This window comes from Pinus tabuliformis, chromosome 2_1 (genome assembly GCF_031772625.1).
Source record: "Pinus tabuliformis cultivar Carrire ecotype Pingquan chromosome 2_1, CPIR1, whole genome shotgun sequence".
NCBI classification, from domain to species: Eukaryota; Viridiplantae; Streptophyta; class Pinopsida; order Pinales; family Pinaceae; genus Pinus; species Pinus tabuliformis.
Genome location: NC_142299.1, coordinates 861,356,495 through 861,379,385, shown reverse-complemented (window position 1 = coordinate 861,379,385; position 22,891 = coordinate 861,356,495). Strand labels below are relative to the sequence as shown.

The following is a 22,891-nucleotide window of genomic DNA, read 5'->3' as shown; positions in this document are numbered from 1 at the left end:
TCCAGACAGGAAGTAGAGAGACTCGGAGGAGTCGAACCGAGAACTTCCAGACGGGAAGTAGAGAGACTCAGCAGGAGTCAAACTGAGAACTTCCAGGCGGGAAGTAGAGAGACTCAGAGGAGTCGACAGAGAAGAGTAGAGAGATGGTCGTGAATGGGCTGAGGGATCAAGATAGGCTGGACGGAGCGTCCAACTTTGTGGTCTGGAAGGCCAGGATCCTATCCATTCTAGACAGACATCGCATCAAGGGCTTCACCTTGAGAGTAATGGTTATCCCAATTGACCCGGTAGCTAATGAAAGGTACGAGGAGGCAATGGCCAAGGCAAAATGCATCAATCTTGATGGGGTCAAGGATCATGTGGTCCAACATATTGCCGAGAAGGAAACGGCAAAGGAGATGTGGGACGCCTTGAAGACATTGTACCAGCATAATTCTGTGCAGAGGAAGATGTTACTTGAGAATCAGCTAAGGTCATATCAGATGCAGAAGGGAGAGCAGATAGATCTCTTCCTCGGTCGGTTGAAGGAGATCCAGGACCAACTGACTTCCATAGGGACTACACCAGATCAGGAGTTGATGGTGAGGACTACACTAAACGCAGTCTCCAAGGAGTGGGAGACATTTGTCTAGTGCATACTGGACAGGGCGAGCCTTCCAGATTGGGAAGAATTGTGGGCAGCTCTTCGCCAAGAGGAGATCAGATGGCTGACCAAGACGGGAAGTAGCAGCAAAGGAATCCGGATCAAAAAGGAAGAGGAAGAGGATGCAGCTCTGGCATCTGCGGGAAAGTAGGAGAAGAAAAAGAAGAAGGACCTCTCCAAGGTCAAGTGCTTCCATTGTGGGGAACTGGGTCACTATGCGAACCAGTGCCCAAGGAAGAAGAGTGAGGGAGAGGCTTCTGACTCTAACGCAGCGCCAGCGAAGGCGGAGAAAAAAGTCGAGGAGGATGACGATTGTGCCATGAGTGCTCATATGCCACTAGAGAAGAAGTGGGGAGACATCGAGCTATACTCAAGAGGACTACAGGCGATGAGGGGCAGGATCCTTGAGGTACCCAACCTCTTGGATTATACCTGGCTACGGGAGCCCCAAAGAGGAGTAGCAGGACTGGCAAATGTAGGTAGAGACGGATGCGGATGAAGCGGCAGAGAGTGCTACAGTGCAGGAGTCCCCGGGCAGCACGAGGCTAGCAGGCTATAACAATGCGAGAGGCACGGAGAGTGTTGCAATAGTGCAGGATGGCACAGAGAGGTTTGCAATGGTGCGAGATGCTGGGAGTTATTGCAACAACGCAGAGGTCAGTAGAGGGAGCACTTGTTAGCGACAGAGAGAGCTTCAGCATCAAGAGTGTTTCTAGCCTGACAAGGATGTCATAAGTTGGGTGGATCAGTTACTTACTTCTCAGTAACTGAGTTGTAGTGCAGTAGCACGATGCAGCATGATGAGATGGGGATGCAATGCAGATGCAGTGTTGGGAGGATGGACCAACAGCAGCACGAATGCAAAGGAAGTTGTCGTACGGATGCAACAATGGCAGTGGCAGGGCCATGGGCAGCAGTATAGGATGCAGCAGTGCAGAGGATGTTGGGTGGGAAGGCCTAGCATCAGCACAAGTACCAACACCGGATAATCAAGGTGATATTCAGTGTGGAGTATTACTAGAGCACAGTCCTTGCTAAAAGGGAGTGTTGATTTGGGGTAGCATCGATGTGCTCTAGCCATGAAAATTGGTGGAGAGGCTAAAGCACATGAGATCTCCAAGACCTAGAAATGGTTTGGATAGATTGTACCCAGTTTGGGAGATATTAAAATAATTAATATTTTTAATGGAGTTCCCAAGTCTAAACTTAGGAAAAATAAAATATTAATGGGAATTAATATAAAACTGGGTTAGAAGGTTCCAAAAATCATGGATCAAGCCAAAGCTAATCTTAGTCGTTGATTAGAGATTTAATCTCGGTCGTTGAAGGACCAACGAGAAAAGTATAAAAAGAGGCTTGAGGGTCAATTGGAGAATACACCAGAGTGATCAGTCATTCATTTTGCTAGAGCGGGGTTGCTAAGCAAAAGTGAATCAATGATCAACAGCGAAAGGCAGTGAGTACTGGGCAGAGAGGTGGAGCAGTGCCAAGAGACCAGCGCAAAAGCAGAGAGTGAGAGCAATAGCCAGAGCAGGCCACGCAAAGCCCAGCAGAGACAGCGCAGAGCCCAGAGAGAATGCGTCATCCACGCAGAGGGCAGAGGGAGTGACGCAGAGGGTCCCAGAGGTTGCGTAGTGCCTCAGAGGGCCGACACAGAGGGTCATGGGGCTGACGCAGTGCAGCAGGAGGCTGACGCAGAGGCCAGAGGGCCAGTGCTAAGCTTTAAAGTCGCCAGAGAGGGTTTGGTGGGATAGGTTTTCTGAATACCTGTTTCCAAATAGAGAGGTATTGTTGCCGTGTATTTTTTTCTCTATCGAGTGAGCCAGTTAGGCACCCAGATGTACTCAAGGAAATACTGCATAATAATAAACCCTCAGAATAGTTGCACCAGTTTTCCCACAGTGGGTTTCTCCGGCGACATTTGCCCAAAAATAACGGTGTCACTTGTGTGTTTGTTTTTTTTCAGCTGATGATCTGTAGATGTTGTGACTGTATTGTGTTTATTTCGGTATTTAAATGTTTTAAATAACTTGTTCAGAATCTACAAGTAGAAGAAATAAACCAGCAGAATTGAGATTAATTTTTTAACGGATAGACTTAGAAAATTCAACATTAAGGAGTTAACTCAAATGATTAAGGAAATAAGAATTGAGCATGCTAGAGAGATAAGTGTCATGCAATATAGCTTGATCCAAATGGAAAGAAATCAAAATCAAAATGTGCAACCTAGAAACAATAATAATAATAACAGAGGTGACAATAATCCATGGCCAAGAAGGAATCTTCCTAATGATCAAAGACCTACTCCTCTTCAGTCTGCAAATGTTGTTGATCAGCGTATTCCATTTTGCAGACCTTGTGAAATTTTTCATGAGGAAAGTTTGTATGCTCTTGCTAGAAAACTCTTAGAAGAAGGAACGAATGAGCAAATAAATAATGTAAATCAACGTTCTTTTGAGGAAGGTCGTGGCATAGACATGATCTCTTCATCTTTCACCATCAATAACATCAGTGATGAGAAGAACCCTATCACGCAAATCTATGGTGTAACTCCATCTCAAGAGCAGATTCTTGAAATTGTGAGAAGTAAATGTTATACATATCAAAAGAAGGGCAAGGAGCCAAGTCAGGATAGATAGGTTGCATCTGAGAGATATAAATCAGGATAGAAAATCGATTGGGTTGCATGGATTAACAGTATTAATATGTATGTGTCAGTGCTCGAACTTCTAAAGATTCCTTCTCAAAGGGCAGCATTCTTCAAAGCTTTAGGCATGGCTCAACAAGATAAGGTTGATATCAATCGAAAGGACAAAGAAATCAAGTTAAAGGATCTAAATTGTTACATGACAAATGAAGACCATCAACCTTTCTTCCCAACATTGGATATCAATGACCACCTTCTTCATAAGTGCATGTTAGATTTTGGGGCTTTAACAAATGTCATGACTAGGAAAGTTATGGATCAACTAAATCTAAGAATCTCAAGACCTTGTCACAACATTTGCTCAATGGATTCTAAGAAGATTGAAGTCCTTGGTGTGGCTAAAGACTTACAGGTTGCCTTGGCCAACTATCCATACAAAATCATCACCATGGACATAGCAATTATTGATGTGCCAGATGTGTGGGGAATGCCCCTATCAAGAAAGTTTGCAGTTGCGGCTCTGTCTTTTGGCACACTTCTTGTACAGTCCTTTGACCTACAGTTGTTTGTAGCACAAGACACTGCAGTACAGAGAATCCTCAAATTTGTGGCAATGGTGAAGAAGCAAATTCATAGACTCTAAAAGACACAGGCTTGATATAATTAAAAGTTGAACCAAATTCTGACAATGATGACTGCGTACTGAAGGTAATTCCTTATGCCCTAGTTCTGAAGCTTATCTTGGTCAATATTAGCCTTGGAGAAGCAAGCATAATTATTGTAACTTAATTAAGTGAGCAAAGATTCTTTTCTCCATAACTTGTGTAGCCTGTGGAAGTTTTTGAAGCAGTGCATCCAGTTCATGAGAAGGCAGTAAACAGAGCAAGAGGCATTAGTAAAGATTATTGTTCAGAACCATTGACATTTATTTGAAGAAGATCGATTTTTGTGCCTTTTTGTGCATTAATGTTCAAACCCATTGTATAGGGAAATAGAATGGAATCCTAAGTTCATTATATCAAAGTTGTCATGGAGTGGTAACTGGTTTGTGTTGATTTTGGGTAGCATCGAATGTGCTCTAGCTCCGAAATTTGGTGGAGGGGCTAAAACACATAAGATCCCTAGAACCCAAAAAACATTTGGAGAAATTCCACCCGAATGAGGAGTTATTAAAATAATTTATATTTTTAATGGGTTCCTAAGTCCAAACTTGGGAAAATAAAAATATTAATGTATATTAATAAAAATATGGGTGAGAAGGTTCTAAGTGACGAGGACCAAGCCTGTTTTAATCTTAGCCATTGATTAGAAATTAGATCACGGTCGTTCATTCATCAATAGGAAAAGTATAAGAGGAGGCTTGAGGGTCAGTTGGAGATACACCAAGAGATCAAAGAGTTCGATTTTTCTGGGGCATGGTTTGCTGAGAAAATCGACCTAGTGATTTGAGTTGCAATGAAGGGCAATTCGACGGAGGGACTTCAATCCAAGGCCAAAGAATACATAGCAGAGAGGCAAAGCAGCACCAAGAGAGACAACGCAACTCCACAGAGGGTGATGAAGAGGCTAGAAACGCTGACGTAGGTGACGCTGAAGCTGGAGGGGATGCGCAGGCCCTTAGAGGCAGCGCTAGGGTTTGTCTGTGGGGCAGAGAGAGCAGTTCTGTAAGAACCTCATCCTCAAGCTAATTTCTAAATAGCAGAACCTGAAATAATAAATACAGAATTTTAAAGAAATTTAATCTAATGAATACTAACCTTTCTGCTTTGCTGAAAATCTGTTTACTTTGCTGCAATTCTTGTCCAATTGTCTGTTCTGCTGAAAATTTGTCTGCTCTACTACAATTCTTGACTGGCTGTGTCACCAAAACGGCCAAAACCACCCTGCCGAACTGAGTACAACCTAGGTACTCAGTCTTCGAAAGCTTTCAGTTGAAGCAATCTGATTCTCTCGTGCCCAAAAACATCAGTATAATCAAGACTCAAGTTTCCTTCATAACCGTACTATAGTAACCCAATTGTTCTCCTCCCCCAAAATGGTTTTTCCGTTCTCCTTTTATTTCCTCATCCACCGCCTTCTTTTCCTTCTTCGAGTCAATTTTATGGTTACATGTAACTTTTATGAAATCGAATTTGATTTGATTTCATTGATTTTTATTTGAATACGTAGTTTGATCTAATAAGGTTTATTTATTTTATTATTTTATAAAATAATTATAAATTTACTAAATTTATAATTTTAATTAATTTATATTATTATTTTATTCATAGGCGGATCATTACATACATCCCTCCTTCCAAAAACTTCATCCCGAAGTTAGGGTTGCTAAAATATATTAGTGATTAACGTGAGTATATGTTTTCTTAAATATTTTAAGATTTTACAACTATAATATTCATGTCCTGCCCCGGTTGACTCTTCAAGCTACTCTAGAATCATCCTATCCTTCCTAATCTCTTCCGCTTCCATCCTATCCGCCCTCTACTAGAGTATGCCATGGTGTCAACTATACTGGTTAACCATTCATAGACTCTCAAGGGTGTCAGCGTTGATTATATCAACCTGATTGCCCAGTAGGCATCTGGCAGTCATCATCACACGTCTAGGGGAGCGTGATTCGCACAGTCCTCCCATGACTCCAGGTTTTTGGAGGATAAACGGTGGGCAATACCTCCACCCCTCCTCGTGGGACCAGAGTTAATGTTCTTTCATGGAATCTTATTGAGTCTTAATTGTACTGAAGTTTTTGTCATCACGTGGCCGTTTTGGTAAGCTGCCATATAAACACTTATCCATATATTATAACATATGCATCAATAAAATAAACAATTTATGTATAGCTCATACATATTGTTATCTACAGTATAACATACTTGGTCATGTCCTGCTCATGTTATTGACTTTCATATTGCAATTGTAATCATTCTTTCATTTCTATCTCATTAATCATATCAATATGCATAAATAAAGCAAAATTTGTAATATCTTAATTCATAGCAAAATTGGATTTAGATTTTATAACAAGGTTAATCAAATATTGAACTTCATCTTAGTATTCATAACTTAGTAAGGTAAATCTAAATAACATATTTCATCTTGGTATCCACGTACCAGTAGAATTAAGCAGGTAACAGATATCATATTTTGGTAGCATAAAAATTTCTTCCAAAAAAGATTTTGAGTATCTGATTTAAAGTAAAGAAAATATATACAAAATATGGCTTAATGTTCTTCAAAATTGACACAAGTTGGGGTATTTTTGACATATGGTTTCCATATCTTCCCAAGTAGCCGATCCAGGACTATACTTGTCCCACTGGACCTTAACTTGGTCTACCAGACGATTCCGGAGCTGTCGAACCCTATGCTCCAGTATACGTAATGGTTCGACCGATATGATTCTTTCGTTTGATACCTACAATTCCTGAAGATTCCACTACAGTGGATTGATGTGCTGCTTGATTGTTGTTGACTAATGCATGAATTCTATGATTGCTTTGGGTATTTGGTATTGGTTCCTTTCCAGTCCTATGCAATATACTTGATGAAGCTTCTGGACAATCACGTTCAAAATGCGGTCCTCCACATCCCCAACAATTAATCTGGGTCCGTCCTCTTGAATCATATTGTGAATTTCTAGCTAAGGAGCTTCGTCCTCTCATACTGCTTCCTCTCGAATCTCTTCCTCTATTGGCAGTTCCACGAGATTTCCATGGACTTGTGTTTGATGATTCAGCAGCGATAGTATTAACTGCCATGGGAGCTCTTGCTCCTACACTTCTGGGGTAAAGCTATTACCATAAGGTGGTCTTGAGCTACTTCCTCTGAAGAAATTTTGGGGAGTCTTCCCTAAAAACCCTAATTGTAGAGGTTCTGCTGGCCCGACATCCTTTTTGATTCCTAGATGTTCTTCTACATAGCGGCCACATTCTATTGCCTCGGCTAATGATGATGGTTTCCACATCCTAACCAAGGCCCTTGAATTAATGTATGAAAGGCCCCAGCTTGTTGTTCTTGAAAGTATGGAGGTAAAAAATTAGTGCGGAATCTTTCCTCAAACAATTCCCAAGGGACATTATCCGTTGTGAGATGTAGTTGTTTTTCCAGATTTCCCCACCAAATCAAGGCGCTTTCTTTTAATTGAAATACGACAATTTTTGTTTTTGAAGAAGAAGAGTACTCTCTTAGTTTAAAACATTTGTTCATTCCTTCTAACCATGCCTCAGCACGTTCTCCAGCTCGTCCTCCAGAAAATTCTGGGAGTTTAATTTTTTGTAACTCCCTAGAAATATCTTCCTTTGATCTTTTATACTTAGAATTTTTTTGTTCTGCTGAATTGGTTTCTATAGGTTGAGGTTGCTCTTCTTTGGTCTTAGCCATTGTCGACCCTTTTAATGTTTCCAATAAGGCTTCCAATGAGTGCATTATCACGGTCAACTCCGGTGTTGGAGCAATTGGTGTTGATGATGGTCTTGATGGAGACGGTGATGGTGGTGGTGATGAAGATGGTGATGACGACGGTGGTGGCGTTAATGACGGGGTTGCTTCCCGACCACGTCGTCGTCGTTGATATGTCCTTATCATCGTAATGTTTCCTTATTTCCCGAAATAAAACAATATGCATGTGCATCTGTCATCAATACTGTGTATAATTATAATATATACCTTTTCCTCATTAGTAGGCAAGCGGCAGGGAGTATGGTTTAATGGGCCTTTAGGATCCCAAGGGTTTGAGAACCAGCTCTGATACCAAACTGTAAGAACCTGAACCTCAAGCTAATTTCTAAATAGCAGAACCTGAAATAATAAATACAGAATTTTAAAGAAATTTAATCTAATGAATACTAACCTTTCTGCTTTGCTGAAAATCTGTTTACTCTGCTGCAATTCTTGTCCAACTGTCTGTTCTGCTGAAAATCTGTCTGCTCTGCTGCAATTCTTGACCGGTTGTGTCACCAAAATGGCCAAAACCACCCTGCCGAACTGAGTACAACCTAGGTACTCAGTCTCGGAAAGCTTTCAATTGAAGCAATTTGATTCCCCGTGCCCAAAAACATAAGTATAATCAAGACTCAAGTTTCCTTCATAACCATACTATAGTATCCCAATTGTTCTCCTCCCCCAAAATGGTTTTTCCCTTCTCCTTTTATTTCCTCATCCACCGCCTTCTTTTCCTTCTTCATGTCAATTTTATGGTTACGTGTAACTTTTATGAAATCGAATCTGATTTGATTTCGTTGATTTTTATTTTAATACGTAGTTTGATTTAATAAGGTTTATTTATTTTATTTTTTATAAATTTATTAAATTTATAATTTTAATTAACTTATATTATTATTTTATTTACAGGTGGGTCATTACAAGTTCAGCATATCAACTTTCTGAGCAATGGAAGCTCACTGAGAGGGTGACGCAACTCCTAGAGGAGGTGACGCAGTTCCAACATAGAGCTTGGAGCAGCCATTGTTGCCCAGTACTGGGGATAGCATTTGTCATCCGTGGGGTTGATCATCCAGTTGCTGGATTTGTTGAAATATCTGTCTCCAAATAAAGGTACTTCTGCCAAGATTATTCTCTGTTGGGTGAGCCGCATTTGGCACCCTAGTTGTATTCAAGAATCTGATTAATAATACAAACCCTCCATATGTTGCACCGGTTTTCCCGAATTGGGTTTTTCCCGGGACGATTGTTCAAAAATAACGGTGTCCCTTGTGTGATTGTCTTTCAGTTCATGATCTGTATGTATGTGTAGGCTGCAATAGTGCTTTTCATCAATGTTTATGTAATTAAACAGCTTGTTAAATGCAAAGAACAAGTAGGAGATGATAAACCAGTGATTGTAGTAGGGATTTCTGATGTGTAGATTCAAAAAATTTCACATGGTATCAGAGCATTGCAGATCATAAGAAACTGAAGTCACCAGCTGAGAAATCTGGAGAATTTGTTGTAGAAAAGCAGTGGTCCCAAGAGACAATGTTGTTCCAGAGTCAGAGACGCAGAAGGAGGAGTGACGCAGTGCAGAAAAGGTGATACAGAGGCTAATGCAATGCCTACGTCAGCACTCTGAGCCAAGTGAGGGTGACGCAGTAGCTAGGAGGAGCCCATGCAATAGATGTGTCATCTATCTAGGCCAACGCAGAAGTAGAAGAGGGGGCAAATCAACATTAGCCAGGAAGGATTGACGCAATGGCTAGGAGGAGTTGATCCAACTCACGCAATGATTGCGCAGAGCCAGAGGGGCTCAGATTCTTCAGTTGTCGAGGCTAAGGAAGCAGAGCAGATTAGATTTGAGGAGTTGGTGGGACGTTGTTTCTGTTGGTGCAGAACAATGTCCATGGAGACAGAGCCAAGGTAGAGGGAGTCACCGACTTGACAGATTTCTAGCCAAAGAAATCTAGATCCGGGTGTTGATTTGGGGTAGCATCAGATGTGCTCTAGCCATGAAAATTGTTGGAGAGGCTAAAGCACATGAGATCTCCAAGACCCAGATATGGTTTGGGCGGATTCTAATTGGTTTGAAAGATATTAAAATAATTAATATTTTTAATGGAGTCCCTAAATCTAAACTTAGGAAAAATAAAATATTAATGGGTATTAATATAAAACTGGGTTAGAAGGTTCCAAAAGTCATGGAACAAGCCAAATCTAATCTTAGCTGTTGATTAGAGATTTAATCTCGGTTGTTGAAGGACCAACGAGAAAAGTAAAAGAGGAGGCTTGAGGGTCAATTGGAGAACACACCAGAGTGATCAGTCATTCATTTTGCTAGAGCGGGGTTGCTAAGAAAAGTTGAATCAATGATCAGCAGCGAGGGGCAGTGAGTACGAGACAGAGAGGCAGGGACAATACTGGGAGACCAGCACAGAATCGAAGAGAGCGAGAGAAGCAGCCAGTCCAGGCTACGCAGAGCCCAATAGAGGCAGCGCAAAGCCCGGAGAGACTGCGTCATCCATGCAGAGGGCAAAGGGAGTGACCCAGAGGCTCCCAGATGTTGCGCAGTGCCACAAAGACGCAGAGGGTCCTGGGGCTGACGCAAGTTAGCAGGAGGCTGACACAGTGGCAATAATGGCCAGTGTTGAGCTTCAGTTGTGCCAAAGAGGATTTCGTCGGACAGGTTTTCTGAATACCTGTTTCCGAATATAGAGGTATTGTTGCCATATATTTTTCTCTGTCGGGTGAGCCGGTTCAGGCACCCAGTTGTACTCACATAAACTGCATAATAATATAACCCTATGAATAACTGCACCGGTTTTCCCGCATTGGGTTTTTCCGGGGACATTGGTCCAAAATAACGGTGTCACTTGTGTGTTTGTTTTCTTTCTGTTGATGATCTGTAGATGTTGATATTGAACTTGTGTTTATTTTCAGTTTTTACATGGTAAATAACTTATTAATTAATTAAACAAGTAGGCAGAATAAACCAGATAGTACAGGAAGAATTTCTAACGGGTTAGACTTAGAAATTCCAACATGGTATTAGAGCGTGGTTGCAGATCACAGGAAAACTGAAGGCATCAGCTGAGCAAAGCATTTGCAGCAGATTCAGCTATCCCGAGTGACAGAGCTGATCCTTGCAGAAGGCGACAGAGGAAGGAGTTCAGAGGGACTGCGTCATCATTCTGGGCCAGATAAAGGCAATGCAAAGGCTAAGGGAGGCAGAATCAGGCTCACGCAGAGGCCAGGATCACTGACGCAGTAGGCTAGGGGAGCTAATTTGCCGATGTCGAGATTGTGCAGAGCCAAGTGGCTCAATCCCTTAGTTCCTGGGGGCATAGGAGGTTGTGGGTAATTTGCGGAGCAAAGCTGGTGGGGTACCGTGGTCAGAACAGTACCTAACAGGGCAAGACCAAGGTAGAGGGAGTTGCTGCCGAGGTAGATTTCTAGTCAAGGAATCTAGATCAGTGCTGCAGTTGCACAGACGATCGGAGAGAGGCAACTTGAAGTTGGCAGAAGGATTTCCAGGAGGGAAATCAGGACTCAGAGGGAGTCCAAAAGAGACCTTACAGACAGGAAGTAGAGAGACTTAGCAAGAGTTGAACAGAGAACTTCTAGGCGGGAAGTAGAGAGACTCGGAGGAGTCGACACAAAAGAGTAGAGAGATGGTCGTGAATGGGCTAAGGGATCAGGATAGGTTGGATGGGGCATCCAACTTCGCCATCTGGAAGGCCAGGATCTTGTCTATTCTGTGTGCCATGAGTGCTCATGTACCTCTAGAGAAGAGGTGGGGAGGCATAGAGAAATTCACTACCCTTAACGGAAGCAGCAACAGAACGACTTCTAGATATTTATACTTTGATGACACTTGATGATGGAGTTCCAAGGATGCAAATGCAACAAAATCCTCTAGGAACATTCATTCATTCATTTTCCATGAGTAACACATGCAAATTTCCCAATAGTTTCAATGTTTAAACAAAATTTCATCAATTAGGGCACATAAAAAACCATGAGACAACATTCCATGCATTAGACATTAAACATAAATCAGAAATATAGCATTAAATAGCACTTACAAGACAATGAAGAATATATCCATCCATCACAATGCCAAAAGAAGCTCCAAGAGAGATAGCGAAAATTTCCAAACATCAAAATGCATCCAAATCGTCCAAATTCATCCTCTAATTGCAGGTCTGAAATTCTCAAGAAGAGAGATCAAAAATCCAAAGTCTGATGCTAGGAGGAGACTACCTCTCTCCTATTTATACAATAGCTAAGTGTTCAAAATATGAAAAATAAAGCACCTCCAATGCCTAAAAATGTCAAGTAACCGACCCATGGTTACAAGCCAACCATGATAGCTCAAAAATAAAGTTGAATTAGCCCTCTTAAGCCCACGCAAGGCTGACGTGGAGGTCTAGAGGGGCAGCATTGAGGCCTCATGTGCTGAGGATGAGAGTGAGGGCCTCAAAAATGATGAATAAGAGGAGAATGCCCTCCATATGTTGCAAAACATCTCACAACCCCTATTTGGGTTTTGTGACCTCCATATGGGTCTCATGGGTCTCGAAATGCCTCAAGATCAAGTTGATGTTGCATCAATGAAGGCTAGAAGATGACACATGCCCTTCCATGTCTCCCTAGGAAAGACATAACCTCCTCTAGGCCTTGGAACCGCTGCCAAGTTCCGGGTGCAATGTGTAGCCGGCTGGGCAACGTGGTCCAAGAAAATCATCATCTCTGAATAACTAGGTCACGAACAAGCAAGTGGTGGTGCTGAAGAAGCCCATGGTGTGGCAATCAATGCTCTACATGGTCGGAGGCCCATGGGTCTCAATGCTCACCCTACAAATTCCATTGTGATCCTTTGGAGGGCTTGGATCCCATATAGGGAGGCCAAGTCCAAGATGAAAACCCACTTGCAATCCTGTATAAGATCCAATGGATCTCTTCACCATCCAATACAATAATTCATTAGTGCAATTGAGTAAGTAAGGTTGCTAATAAAGGGCAGAAGTGGACACTTCATAATGGGTTTCCCTTCCAAATTTGGGGCTTTAGACATGCCCTAGTGTTACCTTCCACGGCAAGAGAGGTTAATGAATGACCTTATTAGGTGGTTTCAACCTTTAAGGGAATGATAGGTCCAAGGTACACCTTTCAAGTGGCAAATGTCATGTGAAATAATGATGGAACAAAGTGAGGCAAAGGGAAGGCTCCAAGCCACATGCCATGGTACAAGGGTAGCTATGATGAGGAAAGTCCATACCTTGGGTGTATGAATGTAAGGAGGGAGAAATTGTGCGACATGAGTTACCCTGGCTTTTGATTTTCTAGCCTTCTTCATTTGCCTTTTGACTTTTATTGATTTTTCTTCATTTTACTGCTCATGGCTCAAGGGGATGAGAGCATGATGTGTAAGATATACCAGTGATTACCCCCTTAAAGTGGGGCAATTCATCGCCCACCAAGGGTTGGGACATTAATGGGTTCCTTAATGATGCAAAGGGCACACATAGGGGCCCTAGGAACCAGGGTGATGGCCATAATGATAGGGGGTAAAGCTCATGCTTGGATTTTTCCCACATGCTAAATTTTATTGTCTCGGCCATCTTTTGCATTTTGTGGTACATTTCCTGTTGTATGTGGCCATATTATCCTTTCATCTTTCTTTTTAGTTGCATCAACCTCCGGGGCATCGTTCCAAGCCCAACCCAAGGTGTGGACAAGGGGAGGGGGAAGCCTAACACCTTGTGGACCCAAATGGGTAAAATATAAAAAATGGATTGTAATGAGCGGAGGAGAGTGATATATATGGTGTCGGGAAGCAGGAGCACACAATCGAAATCAGGATTTCCCATGTAGTGCCACTCCTAAAGCTAATAGCCAATAAAGAAAATCCCACGGGACTAGGATACAAGATTAATCCCCCAAGCTGAAGTAAGGGAACAAGAGTACAATCAAAGCCCTTCATTCTTCCAAGCTGCCCAATGATCCATGCCCAAGTGTGCCCAAGAAAAACAAGCATAAACACCCAATTACATAATGAAAAATCACACCTTCAAGGTTGGATGGCCCACCTTCAAACATACAATCATGACAGATGAGCGAGGGTACACAACGGTTGGCTCAGGTGGCGAAGAAAAGCAGCACATCAAAGCTATCAGGTGGCTGCAAGGGGCTACTAGCTGTCTACTAAAGACAAATCTAGGAGAAAATTTTCTCGTATGGGGTCACCCACTGGTGGTGGGTAGCAGGTAACATTATTGACTTAATATCCTCGAGTTTGCTTAAGTTGAATGTGTCTCATCTATAGTCAAATGACTTCCATGCCCTTGTGCAAAGGATCTAGAACCTTCCCCCATGGCCTGTAGGGACTCGAGGTTGGATGCTTTGGTGGGAGATTGTTGTATTTCGCAAAGTCAAGTTCATGAGAGAGTGGGGAAGAATGATGACTTTCAAGAGGAGAAAGGAGTTGCATGATACTCGATTAAGACTTGAGGAGGACATCCATAGTGTGATCCTTTGGGAGGATGTCACTTGGTTGGAGATGGTAGTTTGTAGGTGAGATTACATTGCTAGGGGTGCCACAATCTGTTCCAAACTACAGTGAATTAAAGAGGAGGATGAGGGATACAAATTTTACTTAGATTATTTAGAAGAAAGGGTGGGCTGAAAAGGTTCTTGATTTGTTCAAAGCAAGTGGATCTCTTACAAAGGATCCAATTGAGGCCAAAGGTATGTTTTGATTTTCAAATATCTTTTCTCCATATGTTTTGATGAATCACATGGTGGATGTCAAGAATGTTTGTTATAAAGTTATCATACACAAGGTGTCCAGTGGTGATTGAGATAGATTGGACAATGACTTGTCGAAAGAGGTGTTTTTCCGCAGCCCTTAGTTCATTGGGGTTGGGTGCCCTTCCTTTTAAGTTCTACAAGACCATGTGGGACACAAAGAGGATGATTTTTAATGTTTGGCAACTAACTCATTCTCATTTGAGATATCAATTGAATCTCTCAAACAAGGTCATATCAAACCCATTTCAAAGAAAGTGGCCAGGGACACCATTAAGGGTTGGAGACCTATTACGTTACTCAGTGTTGTTTAAAATGATGGCTAACAATGAATATATATATATATAAAACCCGCCATCCCCCAAAAATTTGGGGTGTGCTCTAGCAGTTTCAGGGACACGTCCCCCATCCCTGTCATTCCCTGTCCCGAAAACTGGTGCAACATAATCTGCTGGGACCTTTTACCACCTCGGGATGACAAAGTACCCTTGGCTATATCCGGCCATCTTTGAAGCTTATTTGCAGCCTGAACCTGCTCAGGGAAATAACTGGTGAAACTCATCGTCTGACCCAAAGCCTATTAATAATGGTTGTGGTGCACCTCCCAAGGCCTGGGATGGCCCTCTGCCCAATGCGGGCATTATTCCTGCTCCAGCCTGACAATTATCTTTCTCTACTGTTAAATGAAATGAAATGAAATGATATTTTAAGGTCCACGAGACTAAAAATAGTTTATGAGACCATTAGTTCCCTGTTTTTCGCTCTTTGCAATTCAGTCCTTTTCCGATTCATATTGATGATGAGCTGACCTAACCTTCCAACAATCTCCTTGCTAAAAAGACAATGCCAAGAAATTGATGCTAACATGTTCTCATAACTTTCTTTGATGTCTTTGAATGCATCACATTCCAAAATAAAATGTTTTTCTAATTCCACAACCCCAGACGTGCAAAATGTGCACACCCTTTCTTCCCAAGCTTCTTTAGGCCTTTTCCACCGTCCTATTTCACACCAAAGTTGATGTGAGTTGGTCCTTAATTGAGCAATAAGAACCTTTGCTCTCCACGAAATGCTAGCTCCAATGAACTCTTTTTGTTGTAAATCACACGTACGGTTGAATTCTTCAATGTAATATTTCTTCTTTCTACCCAACTCTTTTCCCCGTACCTTTTTAAGAAACTTCTCCATAACAAAATCCTTTAGCTCCTTGCTATTTGTGGGACAAGAATTGAGGTAGATATCCCATTTTTGCATCCATGTGTAGTTTTGTTTCATCCATGTTTTCTTTCTTTCACCGATGCCTCCATTGAAGATAACATTAGGCCATCTACCTACTCTCATTTGTTCAATTCTTTTTAGGTATCTTATGAGCCGCACCATAGCAATTGCTTCAATGGAAGTTGCTCCTATTTCACTCAACATTATCTCATAAGGTACCGAACTTTTTATTTTGAACTTGCTCATGATCAAGCATTTTTGGATTTTCTCAATTTGTTTCCATTTTGAGACGGAAGTGCTACTAGCCCACAATTCACACCCATATAACATCACTGGACAAACTAGGAGTCCAAAAAGCACTTTAATCGTTTTCCAATCCCATAACTCTGCCTCTCTACATCTGTTTTGAAGAGCATATAATGCTTTCCACCCTCCTTAAATCCTTTTCTTTCTGCAGTCCTCCCAATTGAGTTTGTTGTTGAAATCAATCCCAAGGTACTTGTACTCCGTTACTTCTTCAAGAATGTTGTCTTCAAAGAAGAAAGTATGATGGTTCTGCTTCCTTTTATTAGAAAAAATCATTATTTTGGTCTTGCTAGTATTGACTTGCATCCCCACTGCTCTACAAAAATGCTCAAGAGCATATAAGTGCATTTGCAATCCATGGGCCGATTTAGAAATCAATACAATATCATCAGCATATAAAAGAAGCTTTATCACAAACTCCCCCAACCGAACACCATCTCCACCTTGCAGATTTAGCCACTCTTCCAATTTATCAATATATAGACCAAAAAGAGTGGGGGATAGAGGGCAACCTTGCTTGACTCCAATGTCACTTCTAAAGCTTTCTGAAATACCTGTTGAGGTTCTAATTTTGACTTTCACTTCTTCATAAAGTCTATGGACAGCGGCTCTATAATGCACAGGAATTTCAAGTTCTTCCATTCTATGCCACAACTTATCCCTAGGGACTGTGTCAAATGCTTTTTTGAAGTCAACAAAGCAACAAAATACTTCTTCTTTGTCCTCCCAAACCTTTTCAACAATGTGTCTCAACGTGATGCCATGATCCACTATAGAATGTTTCGGCCTAAAACCTGCTTGTCCTCTTGCCCTCTTTTCTTTTACTTCTTCCCACTTGCTAATTCTGTCTTCTACCATGTTGTCGAAAAGCTTTGCAAACAAAGGATTGATCATAATTGTTCTATAGTTGGATGGATTATTAATGTCTCCACTTTTAAAAAGGGGTATTGCTAGGCTAGTTGTCCAGTCCCTTGGGAATCCTTATTGAATGATGTTGTTGAATATTTTCATGATGTGCGGTGCAAGAGCATTCATTCCCCATTTTAGATACTCTGCTTGAAGTTCAACCAAGTCCTTTGCCTTTCTTGTTTTCAACCTCTTAATTCCATTCTCCACCTCCTGTAATGTGAAGAGCTTCGAATTTGTGTTGATCATGGGGGGGACTCCGCCTCAGATTCTCTCATAGAGTTGCCTTGCATAATCAAACCATTGATTCGTTGTAATATTATTTTCAATTTGCTTCTTCCTTGGTTGTTGTTCCTACCAGAAAAGCTTTGGATTATTCTTGCTTAAATATATTAACTCTTCTCTCCTTGTTTGCATGAACTCATCTTTTTTCCTTTTTAGTATCTGTTTATATAACTTTACATTCTTCTCTTTTCCTACCTTTTTCAAGGTTCTCCTTGCCATTTTGCATTCCTCATCAAACCAAGCATTTACAAGAAAGCAATTTGATTCTGATTTCCTATTTTTTGCTCTTTTGCACTTCTCAAGTGCACTTTGGATTATATTTGTTAACTCATGGTTGTTGAAGCGTTTGAAACCAGTTTTCTCTTTCTGAATTAATCTCTCTAACATTGTCTTGAAGATAGTACCATTTTCTTGTGTTAGAAGAATTTTGCCCCTTGATAGTGATTGTCGTGAACATTGGGTTTTCCTCTTATGTTGTGTTTCTTCTAACCATGATAACCTTATAAAAATTGGGTTATGCTCTGATTTTAAGTCCCAAATATGCTCTCCAATTCTAACTTCATTTATCTTTTCTATTAAGCTTTGTGAACACATCACATAGTCAACGACACTTGCCCCATTGTATGTGTTGCAAGTGAAGTTCCCAGACCTTTTCCATCTGTCTAGACCATTGCAAATAATTAAGTTGAAAGCCCCGTACAATGTAAGCAACTCATCTCCAAAATGATTGCTAACTTTGTCATCTTCTGAACACCTCACCCATTGGGGATTCTCCTCTTCAGTGAGCCAAATAGGATTGTTATCCTCTTTGCAACAAAGGATGCTAGCTTGATTATTTGTTGTTCTCGCATTGAAATCTCCCACTAAAAGAACTTCTCCCTACTAAGAGTACACAGCAATATCTTGTTTTAAAGTTGCATATGGATCCTTGCTGTCAAGCCCCTTATTTTTGTAAGTTTTTGAGACTTGAGGGGCAAAAATACATGCTGCAATTCTTATGTGATTCTCATTTTCTAATATTTTCAACCATAAATATTGTTTATTTGCATCTTCTTTAATTAGCTGAATGTGACGACCTTCTTTTTCTTTCACTAAAACTAGTATTTCCTCATACCCTTCGCCATTTTCTGCTACCTTGTTCCAAACTGCCAACTTCAAATAACCGTCAAACACAGGAGTTTTGCAACCATCATGTTCATGAATTTCCGTGAGACAAATTATGTCTCTACCTTCGGCAATAGGCCCTAACCCAAGTCCCCTCCTCCAAGGGTAACCTCGACAATTCCAACAAACTAAACTTAGGTAGACCTAGATAGGATTTCACTGCTACGCAGTTTGGCACATAAGACTCAAATTTGAGTCTTCACCCCTTTTTGTCCATGTTGCTCTTGTTGTTTTCGTCTCTATTATTGAATTCTCTATTTTTTCCTTACTGTCAGGTTGTTGCCTTGATTTGCCTAGAGGCCCAAACACTGCAATAACGGCTTTCCCATTGTACAACCATGCCCTTTTCCCTTCATTTCTTGCTGTTCTAATTTTCTCCACTTCATCCCTTCTCTCCTCTTGTTGCTTTTTGGTTAAATCTTCATCGAGGAAGAAGTATGAGCCTTTCAAGAGTTTTTTTTTGCCCAAAAGCTGTCGTTTTCTTGTACATTTTCCATGGTGACTTTTATGGGTCGAGGCCTCTCTTCACATATCCTCCCAACCCTTCTTGCTTGGCAAATTTGCCATTTCCAATGTAGTTTCTCTTTCAGAAAGTCTCTTGTCAAATTGAGAGTACTTTCATTCTTCCCATAATCTCTTATTCCCCTGATAATAGAGTTTGTTTTTCTGTTCTGTCATTCTTTTTGTTCTATTTACCGTGCTCTGCGATCACTTGCATCTTCTTCTTCCTCTGTCCTTATGTAACCATTAGCGTCTTCAGCTCTAGCTTTGATTTCTTTTGGACTATCTTTCCCACTGTTCATTTTTGCCTTCTCTTTGGAAATGTCTATTTGCTGAGATACCTGTGTATCTATTTGAGTTTGTTTAGAAATTATCACCTCTCTGTTTGTTGTTATTACTTCTTCCATGTTTTGCCATTCTTGTTTCCCTGTCTCTAGAGCCTCTTGTAACATTATTACCTGTTCTTTTAAAATTCTATTACCTTCCATTAGACATTGATTTGCAACTGTGATCTCTGAAATTTTGCGGTTTCTTTCTTGTTCTCTGGCTTCCAAAATCTCCAGCTTTGTTTTGACCTTCATCAATTCTTGGACATATAAATCTGATGACCAAGTAAGAGGTGTAAATGTGAGACTGTAAATGATTGATTCTTCTTTATTTTTGTTTCTCTTATTTATCTTGTTTTTCTTTTTCTTGATCTTGATCAGTTTTCTTCTCACTTGTCCCCATTTAAGGCGAGTAATCCTACGCCTTAAAATGCCCTCATATTGCTTTGCGTTTACCCAAATCCACCTTTCTATTTTGCCTGTTGAAGCAATTTTGACTTGACCCAAATGATTTGTTTCCACCAAATCTGAAATTACTTTGCTCTTTACGCCTTGCTCTTTACGCCTTGGCTCTTCTGAACGTTTACTTATTTAGAAGTTAACTGCCTCAATGCTCTGTGCTCACAAAACCCTGTTCACGCTACTTGTCCACTGTGCTCACGAAACCCTGTTCACGCTGCCTGTCCACTGTGCTCACAAAACCCTGTCCTCTGCTTGCCCGCCTGTTCACGCTGCCTGTTCATGCTGCCCTGTTACCTGTAAACAGTAAAATGCCGAACCTGTTACCCATGCCTGTACTCCGTGAGGAAAATAACAATTTTAAGAAGCCCGTGTTTGGTGATTTGTTTCACGCTGTGCTGATGCTGTTTTGTGCCTTCTGACTAGTCTTATCGTCTTCTGGACAGTTAAATGCTTCCTATAGTATACAGGTACTTATCCTAGCAGAATTCTAAAGTCCTCGCTCCACCACAGCACTCCGTAAAACTGATGCTTGTGTTGAAACGGTAGGCGGGTGTAGTTTCCTAAAATGCCCCAGGGTTTTTTTATCGGGTTTTTTAATTTCCTTGTGTGACGACTGAGTTACTCTGTTTAAGATCTATATTTGTACGAGTTATAAGCTTCGTGGCTGTTTTGGTTTTGTGAGCTGGGGAAGTCTTGTGTTTTAAGTTTTAGCGCACTCAGCTCATAGAGTTGCAGCACGTTCTTTGTATAAAATAGCCTTAATTTACATAATTTGATAATTATTAATAGTTAGACACATTCCGCCCCCACCAAACCAAAAAGAGTGTTTTAAAGATTTAAAAAATAATCTTTTGGATGTTCAGCTTGAACGAAGCTTCTTCGCAAATACTCAAACAATCAAGAAAAGTACTATTTTTTTCATTGCCAGCTACACTTTTGACACTATATTCCCACTTCCACTGACAAAAAACTAGGGTAAGCTGAAGTTAACTTCGATCCATTTATCTGCCACTATATCCATAAATCCAACTAAACTACATTAATTATTTTCAGCTAAATTCGATTAGAGTAACACTTCTAAAATCATATTAGAACCCTTTAATTTACAAACCTTTATTTCTACAGAAATTATGATTTTTTTTCACATATTTTACATGATATATCATATTCCTGCAAAACCTGAGCAGGTAAAACCCAGACGATGGACGAAAAAGCCACAAACATGGTTTTATATAATAACTCGGATGATATCAATCTTGATTTAGTGACCGCTCCAGTTTGACTTATATTAGCATAGTTGCTTGACAGAATCCAGTCGAAACCCAGGGATTCGACGAAAATATAAATCAATGGAACCTAACTATTTGCATCAGAGACTGTCGCTTACAAATAAAAAGAATCCTATTGGACACTGGGGAAGATATGCATGACATATCCTAGATAGGTAAATTACCAGTATGAGTCAGGAAAAGGAGGCGAAGCTGCAAATGCCTTCTGCGAAATCCAAACCAGAATGAATGTTGAGAATGAAAAGTTTGCGCAGTTTTGAAGTCATAGATATGCTATAATAATAAAAGGAAGTGTATAATTTTGGAAACAGAGCAGCTCATGAGTAGCAAAGGCCGTCCACTTAACTACCATTCTTCGTCAGAGTTACTCAGATTTCTTCCCTCGATTTCGCGATCTGGATATGATTTGAAAGGCCAATGGAATAATGAAATATGAACAGCATATTCCTCCAGCAAAAATAAACTAAAAATACTTTGAAATCTGGTGCAGAGTCAGATTTGTTTATTGCCAGATGAAATCGTGATTTAAATTTCCACATGGCTTTTTTCCCGTGGTGATAAAAATAAATCTATTAACATTTGGAATATTTATCGGTATTTAATATTTTCAGTTTTATGATTCTGTTCGAACCACATGGTTTTGGATATTTAATTCCTTTTGTGCATTTAAATACTTAATTTCTTCAATAATTATCAAAAATTCAGTTCTGAATCGGTAAGTGAAACTGCAATTTTATCTTATTTAAATTTAAATTATATTTGTAAACGCATAAATGAATTTAGTGCACTAAATAGATAACTATTAAGTAATGATAATTTATAATCTCAGTTATATTTTTAATGGTTTATATTTTTAATGGTTTTTATAAAATTTAATGTAAAATTAATTAAAAAATTATATTAAAATAAATAAAAATGGAGTTGTTTATAGTGTAATTTTTTGGACTTTTCAATGCTGGAATTTCGCTGAAAAATTTGAGGTGAAATCTTGATTTGTGTTATTTAAACTGGTTTTTTGACTATATATATGAACTCAACACCCTCAAAAACCCCTAAAGCGCTTCGATCAGGGATTACCCATCAAACTTGTTATTTCAATAAATCTCTATTGGATTTTAGAGAAATTAGACCGGAAAAACCCACAAGAAAGAAACCTGTCTTAAAAATTTGATATGGATCACACAAGCCTTAATTCTATAAAAACTAACATGTTTCTTACTTAAAGGTGATTATGAATTTTACATATATACTCTATATTAAAAAGAACTAGAAAAAAATATAAAATATAAAATCTTCTTTATCATTTTTCCAATTTAATTAATAAAAATGGTGAAATAGTTATAATTTTTATTCATATTTTTTTAAGTGTAAGTTAGCCATTTGTATTATATTTTATCTAATAAAAAAGTATTTGGTTCGAAACCCGTTGACATGAACACGGTGCAAGAGGTAGAGATGGGTATCAAGAAGTTCGGTGTTGGAAAAGAAAAAGACTTAGCTGAACTCCAAGCAGAATATCTAAAGTTGGGTTCAAAGATCCTTGCACCTTAAATTACAAAAAATTTCAACAACATCATACAACAAAGGCTCCCCACATATTGGACAACTAGTATGGCAATACCTCTTTTCGAGAGCGGTGACGTCAATAATCCCTCCAATTATAGGACCATCATGATAAACCCTTTGTTTGCAAAGCTATTTAGAAGCATGCTAGAAAATAAAATTAGCAAGTGGGCAAAAGAAATAGATAAGCGTGCTAAAGGGAAAGCAGGTTTTAGACCTAAACATTCCACAGTTGATCATTGTATAAATTTAAGGCACATCATTGAAAAAGTTTGGGAGAAAAAGGAAGAAGTCTTTTGTTGCTTTGTTGATTTTAGAAAAGCGTTTGACTCGGTTCTTAGGG

The 22,891-nt window shown here is 40.1% G+C and overlaps 1 protein-coding gene across 4 annotated transcripts in view; it reads right to left on the bottom strand.

The window, feature by feature from the left end:
• Positions 1–21,487, bottom strand: part of LOC149203398 (phosphoenolpyruvate phosphatase-like) — a 345,157-nt gene extending 323,670 nt beyond the window's left edge. The window contains exons 1-2 of one of the 4 annotated variants that reach the window (XM_089403423.1): positions 21,332–21,484; positions 21,150–21,190 (exon numbers count right to left, since the gene is read on the bottom strand). The gene's annotated coding sequence lies outside the window, so the exon portion shown is untranslated. Of the gene's footprint in view, positions 1–21,149 lie in introns of all 4 variants that reach the window. The other 3 variants (XM_089403424.1, XM_089403422.1, XM_089403425.1) reach the window with 3 other exon arrangements.
• Between the last annotated feature and the right edge of the window lie 1,404 nt (positions 21,488–22,891).